At 34.7% G+C, this 10,730-nt stretch overlaps 1 long non-coding RNA gene across 2 annotated transcripts; it reads right to left on the bottom strand.

Moving 5' to 3' along the window:
- Positions 1-7,018: 7,018 nt before the first annotated feature.
- LOC110894783 lies at positions 7,019-10,263 on the bottom strand. Of its 2 annotated transcripts, XR_002566682.2 has the most exons (6): positions 9,786-10,263; positions 9,199-9,626; positions 8,936-9,115; positions 8,073-8,144; positions 7,768-7,848; positions 7,019-7,459 (listed from the first exon to the last, which is right to left on the bottom strand). It is a non-coding gene; the product is annotated as an uncharacterized LOC110894783 (long non-coding RNA). The 2 variants fall into 2 exon arrangements; XR_004874871.1 differs by having other exon boundaries at positions 8,936-9,626.
- Between the last annotated feature and the right edge of the window lie 467 nt (positions 10,264-10,730).

Below are 10,730 nucleotides of genomic sequence, written 5' to 3'. Positions count from 1 at the left end.
ATGAAGGCTGGGTTGGGTTATAAGAAGAAACTGAATCGAAACAAAAATGAAATACCAAATTTTCAGGCAAAAATGAGTTTTGTTCAAGGAAACAGTTTGGATGAAGAAAAAGAACTCAAATTGAGACAGTCTAATGTTGAGTTTGAGGCACAAAAGAGAAAGCAACAACCACAGGTCAAAGATGTGTCCATGAGAACATGTTTCAAATGTGATCAAAAAGGACATCTTGCACGCAAGTGTCCAAATCCAAAACCTGTGGATGTTGATCAAAAAAAGATTGATGCTGAGAAACAGAAATCTGAGAATGAGAGACAAAGGTCACCCAACTTTGATTCAAAACAAACTTGGAGGTACAACACAAACAAGTTTGCTTCAAATCAAAATTGGATATCAAACCAGAACAGGTTCGATTTAAGACAGACCTGGAATTCTCACACACCCAGATTCAGAACAACACAACGTTGGAAAACTTCAGTTGTTGATATGACAAAACCCCAACAGTTTTGGAAACCACAAGTTGTTGTTCAAAATCAAAATGTTCAAAAAGATTCATATTTTTACAAACGTGGTACACCAAAAGGTCAAGCATGGAGTGTTAAGAAACATGTTGATTTGGTTAAAAATGAAAAACAAAAACAAATCTGGAAATCGAAAACAGAAATAGAAAGTTCAACTTATGAGGTGAAAAAGGCTGAGGATTCAATTTCGATTGATTATGATGCAAATTTTCCACCACTCAAAGCTGAAAACTTTAAGATTCAAGTTGCTAGAGTCAAGGTTACACCCAAGGCTGGTGAGGCTTGGGTGGACACAATGTTTGATTAAACAATTTGAATTGCCGGAGATTCCTTTATCGCGAAGCATGAATCGGCATCTTTAGTGAATGAAAATTATTGTGTAGTATTTGATAAAGTTTGAATGTTCAGGTGCTCAAGAATTCTGAAGATTGTAAGTTTGGAAATTGGAGCAGCCTGGCACACCAAGAGGAGGAGAAGACTGCTGGACCCTGTGTTGGTTGAAACAGGGAGTTTATATGTTTTTCTGTACATAAATAAACAATATTTCAAAAAATCTAAAAATTAAAAACCAAAAATATGTTTGTTTTTAATTTTTGTCAAAAATAGAAAATTTTAAAAATATGTGTTGATTGAATACGCCGAAACCCTAACGGCTGAACGAATATGATTACATTCATCAGATTGAAAAACGGTGTTCAAACTGTAAAAATCAATGTGTTGTAAATCATGGGGGTAATTACTGTTTTTAGTGTAATTCAGTGCACCGTTAGTAGAACATGGATGGCGAGACAAAGCTATCAGCATCGTGTTGTCAAATTTCTTTTAATGATTTTGCATTTTAGGGGGAGAAATATTGTTAGAAAATACAAAAACATTAGAAAATTTGAAAAAGTCAAAAACATGATAAAATTCAAAAATTTGAGTTTTGCGTAAAAAGAGGAAATGATAGTACATCAGTAGACAGTTACTATACGCTAAAGATTTGTATAGTATAAAGTTTTAAACAGTTTTACTGATGATATGTTAATAGATTTTTACACATTTAGTAGATTTATTCGGGATATAAACCTAAAATTTCAAACTTGTGAAATTTGTGGGGAGCACTACTTGGATGTATAGGTAACCCCTGAAATCTCGTCTGATAGGTTTCATATTCTGATATACTAGGTTTTTCTACTAATTGATGTCTGGGGTATTATTCCGGGACTTCTGCTGAATGGAAGTTCTGACCTAGTCCTTGGATAATGCTTTACCTCAAATGCTTGAAACATAGCATTATAGCCCTCAGTTGATTAGACAATAAAATTGATAATCATCTGTTGTAGCTAAAAGATCCTCTAAAGGGGACATACCAAAGTCAAAACTGATATCTCTCTGCGCATACGGAAGTATCGACCTGAGATCCCTCAGTTTTCGCATGTCCTAAATTATGTACAGACATCATTTTAGTAAAATCACCTGTGTGTCTTAATATTGAGATTCTGGATACGGGAGTATGTTCAAGAGGTGGGACACATGAATGAGCTAAGTTCATAAGACATTTAAATAGTATCCTGAGTAAATTTAAAATTGTGTGAGAATTTAGAAACAGTCTATGTGAATTGTTTAATACTGAGTATGATTTAAAGCTTAACGGTACTAGTAATTTGTCAAAAACTGATATGATCCCCTGTCTCATTCTCAAACAAAAATATGGTCTGTAAATATGTTTGTATATATTTCTTTACTGCTTTATATTTTCAGAAAATACAAAAAGATTTTGATTTCTACTTTAGTTTCGATAAACCGATGTCTGAAATGCTGAGTTTCAAAATCTAAGTAAGCTGATTGTGTTTCAGAAAATAAAACAAGTTCATTAATTTGATACTTGATTTAAAATCAAAAATTTCAAAAACAGTTTGTGATGTCTCCAAGGTCATTAATTTGGACTTGGAAGATTAACTGTGAGGGAGTTGGATTCTTTAACACTGCCAAATCTATAAAGTTTGTTGATAAGGGGAGTTGATTAGAGAATTTGATTGATAATTTCAAAATGATTGTTACTTATAAATGTCTGAGTGTTGCAGATGTTATACCAGACTACGATCCCGAAAGCCGAGTCTGAGGGGGAGTCTGAAGACGAGCTCAACGCAAACGGAAGCGGGCAAAGTGCCAGGTATCATTCCTGGAAGAGGTTGTAACCAGAAAGCAAGGTGTCGATCCCAAAGCATGGAAGCTTGACGAAAGGGGGAGCCTGACGAAGAAAAGAGTCTACAGAAAGGGGAAGCTGACGCTGAAGACAGATCCACCGGGATTCTGTTTGAGCAAGGGGGAGTCTGTGTAGCTGAGGATGTTAAAGCTTCAAGAAGACTCGGAGAGAGAGAAAGAAAAGGCGCTACGAGCTTGACTACAGATTGACTACAACAATATCCAAGGGGGAGTTTGTTAGTGCATTATCTGTCTATCGCCTCCGTCAATCTAGTCCGTAGCAGAAACCAAAGAAAACGAGAGTTACATTGTTATTTTAGAGTTAGTTAGTCAAAAAGGCAAGGTGGCGTAATTGTAATTAATGAGAAACCTCATTAATCCCTTGGCCTATAAATAGGAGGCTTATGCCTTAGGTTTAGAACTTTTGCCATTTTCACAACTTGGAGAGCTAGAAGCTAGAGAGAGAAAGCTAGAGAGAGAAAGTTCGTTATTCGTGATTCAGGTGCTGTACATTTTCAGATTCGTTAATAGAATCACGTTTATATTACGTTTCGTGTGTTTGCTCGCGTTCGTGTACGGATTCCGCACGTCACACGTTCGATTACGCAATCGTTTCGGAGTCAAACCGGTCCTAACAGATGGAGTCGACTATCGAACACTGACGCTGTGTCTTTAAGATTTCTTGTCTCGATCAGTCTCTGGGCTTCTTTCTCTCTATCTTCAGACTCAACCTCTCGATTTACTGGCATTTCTTTATTCTTCAGTAACATCTTCAGGATTGTTGTCTGGACTCTACACAGGCTTTCAGGATCGATCAACCTGGCTCCAACAGAGGTCTTCAGGAATTGAAACCTGACAATCTATCTTCAGATCCAAAATTGAAACCTGGCTTTCCTGCACATTCTTAACCCAGAAATAAATTTTCTAATTTTGTCAGTATATAGGTCCACTGAAATTTTCACACAAAGTTCAACTGATTCGAGATACGATGTTAATGTTTTAAGAACTTAAACTTATCCGTGTGTCCCACTACTTGAATATACTCCCGTATCCAGATCCCAATATTCAGTCTTACAGGTGAGTATTCCACAGCTGATATCTGTAAAGGGGTAGATGCGAAACCGTGAGAGCTCAGGTCAGAACTTCCGTTCAGCAGAGAGATGACGGCTCGACTTTTTGTGGGTCCCCTTTAGAGGTCCTTTTTATTTCAACAACAGCGACTATCAATTTTATTGTTTCATCAGCATGCATGCTGAGGGCGAAGCTATGTTTCAAGCTTTTGCGTAAAGCATTATCCGGGGACTAGGTCAGTACTTCCATACAGCAGAAGTCCCGGGATAATACCCCAGATATCACTGAGCATAAAGACCTAGTATCTCAGAATAAGGGACCTTTCAAACAAGATTTCAGGGGTTACCTATATATCCAAGCAGTTTTGTTAACCCACAGAAAAAGCAAGTTTGAAATTTAGTTTATATCTAGTCACAATTTACTAAATGTGTAAAAACATACTGGCACATCCTCAGTGAGATTGTTTATCACATTTTATCTTTACATTTCTTTAGCATGTTGTGACAGCCTACTGATGTACTATCATTTACTCTTTTCACAACGAAACTCATTTTTTATTTTTATCATGTTTTTGTCTTTTTCAAATTTTCTAATGTTTTTGGATTTTCTGAAATTTCCCTACTCCCCCTAAAATGCAAACACATTTCAAAGAAAATTTGAAAACTTCTAGACTCGTGACCCACTAGAAACATGAAAAGTAATACAAACTGTACAAAAACTTCACAACTGACATCGAATCACATCAAATCGCCATTCACTAGGCATAAACAATCTGAACTCCCCCTATCACAAACCATTTTCTCATTTAGATTTCAAAACACTTAATTTTGTTTTAATCGAAATGATTTTTCCAGAAAATGGGTTTGTGTTGATAAAAACCACTTGTAGGTTTATCATTTTTAAGTACGGGGATGTGGTTCATCATCTTGTCTATCTTTTACCCATATGTAGTAAATCAAGTACAACTTAATGTCCCTGATTTACCATTTGCAATCAAGCAACCTCTAAACCAATTGTAAAAATAACCACTTGTAAAAACACACAATACCACTTGTAGGAATGTTACGTCTACAACACCATTTTACCAATCAGGATGCCGATTCCTACTTCGCACTTACCAAACTGGAAGCTCCGGCGTAGTCCTTCAACCTGTAAAATCCAAAACACTATTCAAATTCTTTCAAACACTAGAATGATGCCGATTCCTGATCCACGATATAAACTTGGGATCTCCGGCATAGTCCTAAGACTATCATGGAAAGCATACATCCATCCATCCAAGTCTTCTCAGACTTGATGTATTTCAACTCTTGAGCAGTAGGGTTATATGTCGCCTTTTTAGTTGCATAAAAATCTTTAACCCCCTTTGCCCTTCCACTTAACATTTTCCCAAATATCTTTTTAACATTTCCGTTAAATGTTTTCTCGACATCAAAATCTTTTTTCTCATTATAAAACTATAAAACTGATTCGAAATCTCAGTTTTACCAACTTTCCTTTTAATCTCTTCAAACTTCAGTGATGGAAACTCTTCATCATTCACTGAGGTTTTCTCCTCAACCTGTGGCTCTTCTGGCTTTGTGGAACCAGATTCATCGCCGACATTCACATCAACCTTTTTAACAACCCACACTTGGTTGTCTTTTACTTTCTTTTTGTAAAAATTCTTTTCCGAACACTCACCAACCTCATATTTAGAATTTTCAAAACATTTAAGTCTATCGGTTGGTGGTTCAACATCAACAACTTTTTCTTTTAGTTTCTGAGAAACTCCCTGTTTTGGTTTTGCATTTGCAGAACAGTTCCATGCAATGTGACCAGTTTCATTGCATCTGTAACAGGTACGAGTCTCCCTTTGATAAAACATCTCAGTTCCATTCTTCTTTCGCTCAGCAAGAAACTCTTGGTTTGACTGTCTCCAGAATGGTTTCTTCTGTTCTTCATCTGAGCTTCCTCCTGACACAAATTCTGTTTTTGTTTTAGAATTTTTATCATTTTTACAATTTTCTGGTGGAACAAAACCTAAACCTTTCTTTTTGTAGCTACGATTTTGGTTATGTTTCTTTTGAAAACCAGGACCAGAATTGTAACCCTTTTTGTTGTTTAGACGTTGTTGAACTCTAGAAGTATACTTTTTGGGTTTTTCAAAATTTTTTAAAACTTTCAATTCAGGAATATTAATCTCTATTAGTTTGAAAGTTTTGTTAATCGATTCTGTTTTAATACTCATTATTGGAAACTGTTTGTTGTAATATAATTTGTCAGAACCATTCAAAGTATAAACAACTTCGAATGTTTCATCATTCAAATTTGACTTTGATAGCAAAAATTCTATACTATAAGACCGTTTAACCGACGAATTTTGACTGTTGACTGACGAGTTTGACCCACCAGACTCAGATTTCAACTCGGACTCCTCACACTACGTCAAAAAAGGGCTACGGCCACACTAAAAAAGTGTGACTATACGCTTTTCGCCACACGAATTTTTTTCAACTCAAGTGTGACCAAAAGTCCAGTCATCGTAGGTATCATACGGCCACATTCACTTTTTAGTGGCCGTTGCAACTTAAAAGTGTGGCTAAAAGGTACTAAAAATTTCTTGCTAGGATCAAGCATTAGTGTGGCTAAATGGTAGCAACGGTCACATTAATGTACTTTAAGTGTCACTGGTTCTATTATATGGTCACATAAATTTAGTAAAAAGTCTATTTTAGCCACATTAGTTAAAAAAGAGTGTGGCAAAAAGGGTTGTAATCAAGCACTGTGTTGATTAACTGTGGCTAAATTGTAGCAATGGCCATATGAATTTACTATAAGTGTCGTCGATTCTATTATATAGTCACATGAATTGTAAGTGTGCCTAAAAACTTTTATTAGACACAACAAAGTGAGTATGTTGTGACTAATGGTTATTTATAGCCACATTAAATTTTGTAATTTTAAGTGTGACTATTTTCTAATCTTTAGTCACACATAACTTTTTCCCATGACGTTTAGTATCATTCTGTCACACAAACAAGAAACAAAGTGACTATGTTGTGGCTAACGATTATTTATAGCCACATAAAATTTTGTAAATTCTAAGTGTGGCTATTGTCCAACCTTTAGCCATACATATTTGTTGTTGTTCTATGTGGCTATTTTTGCATAATTATCAATTTTATTTTCATTTGTTTTGTAAAATTAAAACAAGAGTAAAGTAGTAAACATGAACAAAATAATAATAATAATAATAATAATAATAATAATAAACCAAAATCCATACATAAGTTTTAAATTTAAATAATATATTACATAAACTTTTGATCATAAGCTATCTACAAATAATGCAACTACTACTTCATGTGGATCCCTCTCAAGGTCTTCAATAGCCATTTAGAAGAAAACATATGCCTTGGTTGTCCTGGTCCATTTCTTCTCCCCACATTATTGTTGTGTTGCTGCTGAGATAAAACCTTTATCCTTTTCTTCTTCATGTTTGCAAATAATGATCCAAAGTCTATCCTTCTGTTTTAGCACTACTTTCCCTCATTTCTGATACATTCACCAATCCACATAAAGTATTCTTTTACACTAAACGGATAAGTATAGTACCATGAAAGTAAAGCCTGCTCCATTTGAAGCCTTTTTTCGAACAGGTCAAGCCACATCCCTTCACAACACATAACCAGCTGGCACACCTAACATCATGGAATATAATCTTGTATTTACAATGATAGAAAAAATGAAATCTCAATAGGTTGTTCTTTTTCTCTCTTAAAAAGAACATTTGTGAACAAAAATTTGTTTGATGAACTAGACACAAAATCATGTGGAATAAATGTGCATTATTACTAATGTTCCATAAAAAAATAATTACACCAAATAATCACTTTGCTCTTTTTTGGATTTTTTTTTTATTTAGGTGCAAAATAGGAAATCCAATATCATTATGACAAGCTACTCTGTTACTATTGAAGGTATTCAAAACACTAGAAAATGATGAAACCTGTGCTTCAGGGCAAATGTGTCCAACAACATATCCATGGGAACCACCTAAAAATTTCCCATCAGTTAACAATGCAACTTCCTGCAAAATCCAACAAATTTGTTGCAACTGTAATTATAAATTTATGACAATAAAATCCAAATCTGTGATTAAAAATTGTAATTAAAATCCAACTGAATCATAGCAAGCAATGAATTAAATAAGTTATACGAAACGTAGCATGTAACTTGCGAATATTGCTTATCAAGTTATGGGTTAGACTAAATTAAATAAGATATAATTACAAGACTAGTAGAACATCTTACCTGTTAATAAAACTCCAGCAGATATTATCAACATAAATAATGCCTAAAAGTTTAAAACTTGGAGATTCCAACCTAAACAATGAAAAGATATTTATGCGCAAAAATAAACATATGCTATTTTAATGTATATGGCATTAACTTACAACTAAATATGGAACTACGTTATCTTTTGGTATGAATTAACAGTTCTACAAATGTGAAAAAGAGTTGTTTTTTTTGGAGTAAAATGCATTTTCATCCCTGAGGTTTGGCCACTTTTGTGATTTTGGTCCAAAGGTTTGTTTTTTCGCATTTGGATCCAACGAGTTTGAAATCTTGTCATTTCATCCGACTCGTTAACTCCATCCATTTTTCTCTGTTAAATGAGGAGCATGTCCGTCTTTTTAGACAATTTTTTATTAAAATAAAAAACACTACAAGAAAAAAGATCCACCTCTGTTGACTTTCTCCCCACCCCATCAACACCCAAATAGGTAAAATAACAAAAGTACCCTTGACTTAACTTTAAAAAATGAATGGAGTTAACGAGTCGGATGAAAATGGCAAGATTTTAAAACTTTTGGTTCCAGAGGCGAAAAAACAAATGTTTGGACAAAAGTCGCAAAGTAGCCAAACCTCAGGGACGAAAATGTCATTTAACTCTTTTATATCCAGTGCTGTTCCAATAGCAGTTGGTACAGCTGTCAAATTCAAAGTGGATCTGTAGGATTAGTAATTAGAAGAGTTCATTAAATTTGGTCAATTTAAGAAAAAATGTTAAAAAATAACTAATCCGGGCTAGTTGATTCTCAATGCTGGCGTAAAGGAATATTACATCGACGGTATAAACACTTAAAGTAACCAAGATTTTGCTAAGTTTTTACCTCTCGTAAAGTAGTCTTTTCCATGACATAGTTACTGTTGGTTGGAATCCTTCGGACCAAAAGTATACAAGATTACAATCGCCTTTGAAAAAAACGGCTTGCATTCCATAATGAAACGTATTCATTAACAAAGGAGCGGGGAATTTCCCCTGATCATCTCCCAATAGTTTCCTATTATACCTAAACATTGAACAAACACATTACATGACACTATAATTCGAGATGACATTAACCTAACATCAAATATCAAGGGACCTACTTACAATGTGAGTAATATGCTGAATGTGTACCAAACGAGTATTTAAAACGACGTTTTGAGTATATCGACAACAACAATCGGGCTCTTGTTGCTTGCCAAAACCTCTCTATTTCTATCAACAAAATCTGTTGTATTTGAGTATTTCAACCCTCCATTTGTATCATTTTCAATATCGAAAGAAACCCGTTTCTCATTTGTGTGTGTTCTTCTCGGGCTAGCAGCAAAAAACATTTCAATACTGCTACCACCACTCTTCTTCACAATTCACACCACCCAAATCAAGATTTGTAATATCATCATGAAACACAATTTCCAAAAACACTAGTGTACCTCAGTTAAATCCCACTCAAGAAATCAAATAAATCACTCGGATCTTATCCGAATTTAACCCGAACTCACGAATTAAGTTGATTCAAGTATTATGCACACCACCTGTTCGATGAAATGTCTAAACCAATAACCAGCGCATAAATAATAATCTTTTAACCAGCTTAAGTTCAATTGATGACCATAAACAACACGAAATCAAATAAAATGATACTAAATCAAGAACTGTGTGCTTATGAAACTAAATTGGAATGAAAATCGTACCTTTGTGTGAAATTTGAGTAAGAAAAGTGTGGCACCGACAGAAATGGTGTATAGCAAAAAAAAAAGTATTCTGGACCTTTTTTTTGGGAACTTTTTTCTTTTACAAGCATGAAGTTACGACAACATTGTGTATTTATATATGTGGCATTTCACCCAAAGAACTAATATGCACTTCTTATAATCACCATATTAATGCACAAGGTATATATCTTATATGCAGGTTTTTATGCCATATCAGGTTTTATATGTGATTGAATTCAGTTTTATTCGGTAAGTTGGTCGCTTGTTGTGACTTCGACATAAGTACATAACAAGATTCTAAGATTGACAAAAGATTGTTATCAACATGTGTCATGTCTACTTTGCATTGAAATGGAATATTAGCTAGAAACTTTTTAATAACAAGAATCAATCTTATGAGAAACAGTTATGATTTGTATTGCATGATGAAGAGGTGATTCGACTTTAGTGTGGTATATTCCTTAAATGCACTTTGATTGTCTGCTATGGTGGTCAACCACCTTTTTAATTAATTCAGACTCATGATCGGTATCGGACGAGGTAAACGTGACATCAATGTTGTCTGGTAAAACGTCAGTTGTGTCGGTTTTTAACTTTATATTGACTGCTTTCTCAAGTTGCTCCTCGTTTGGTTTCCTAGGAGAATACCCATCCCAAATCGGAGGTGGACACTTGTTATAGCTAACAGTCGATTTCTTACCACAATCTTTCTTTTCCTTCGGCTTCTCATCTTGAAAAGCTTCCAATCCTGCAACAGTTGGGTAAACACGATCAATGAGATAATCAGAAGTAGAATAGCTTAACAATAACCGCCTAATTCTCTCATTTTCGATCTTTTCAGTTTCCAACTCATGCTTCCATTTGGCACTCTCTTCAATGTAGAAATTGATCGCTTTTTGTTTTGACATCAAAGTTGCATTCATC

This window comes from Helianthus annuus, chromosome 12, assembly GCF_002127325.2.
Source record: "Helianthus annuus cultivar XRQ/B chromosome 12, HanXRQr2.0-SUNRISE, whole genome shotgun sequence".
Classification (NCBI taxonomy): Eukaryota; Viridiplantae; Streptophyta; class Magnoliopsida; order Asterales; family Asteraceae; genus Helianthus; species Helianthus annuus.
Note: the sequence above shows the minus strand (reverse complement) of the source record. Positions and strands in the feature narration are given on the sequence as shown.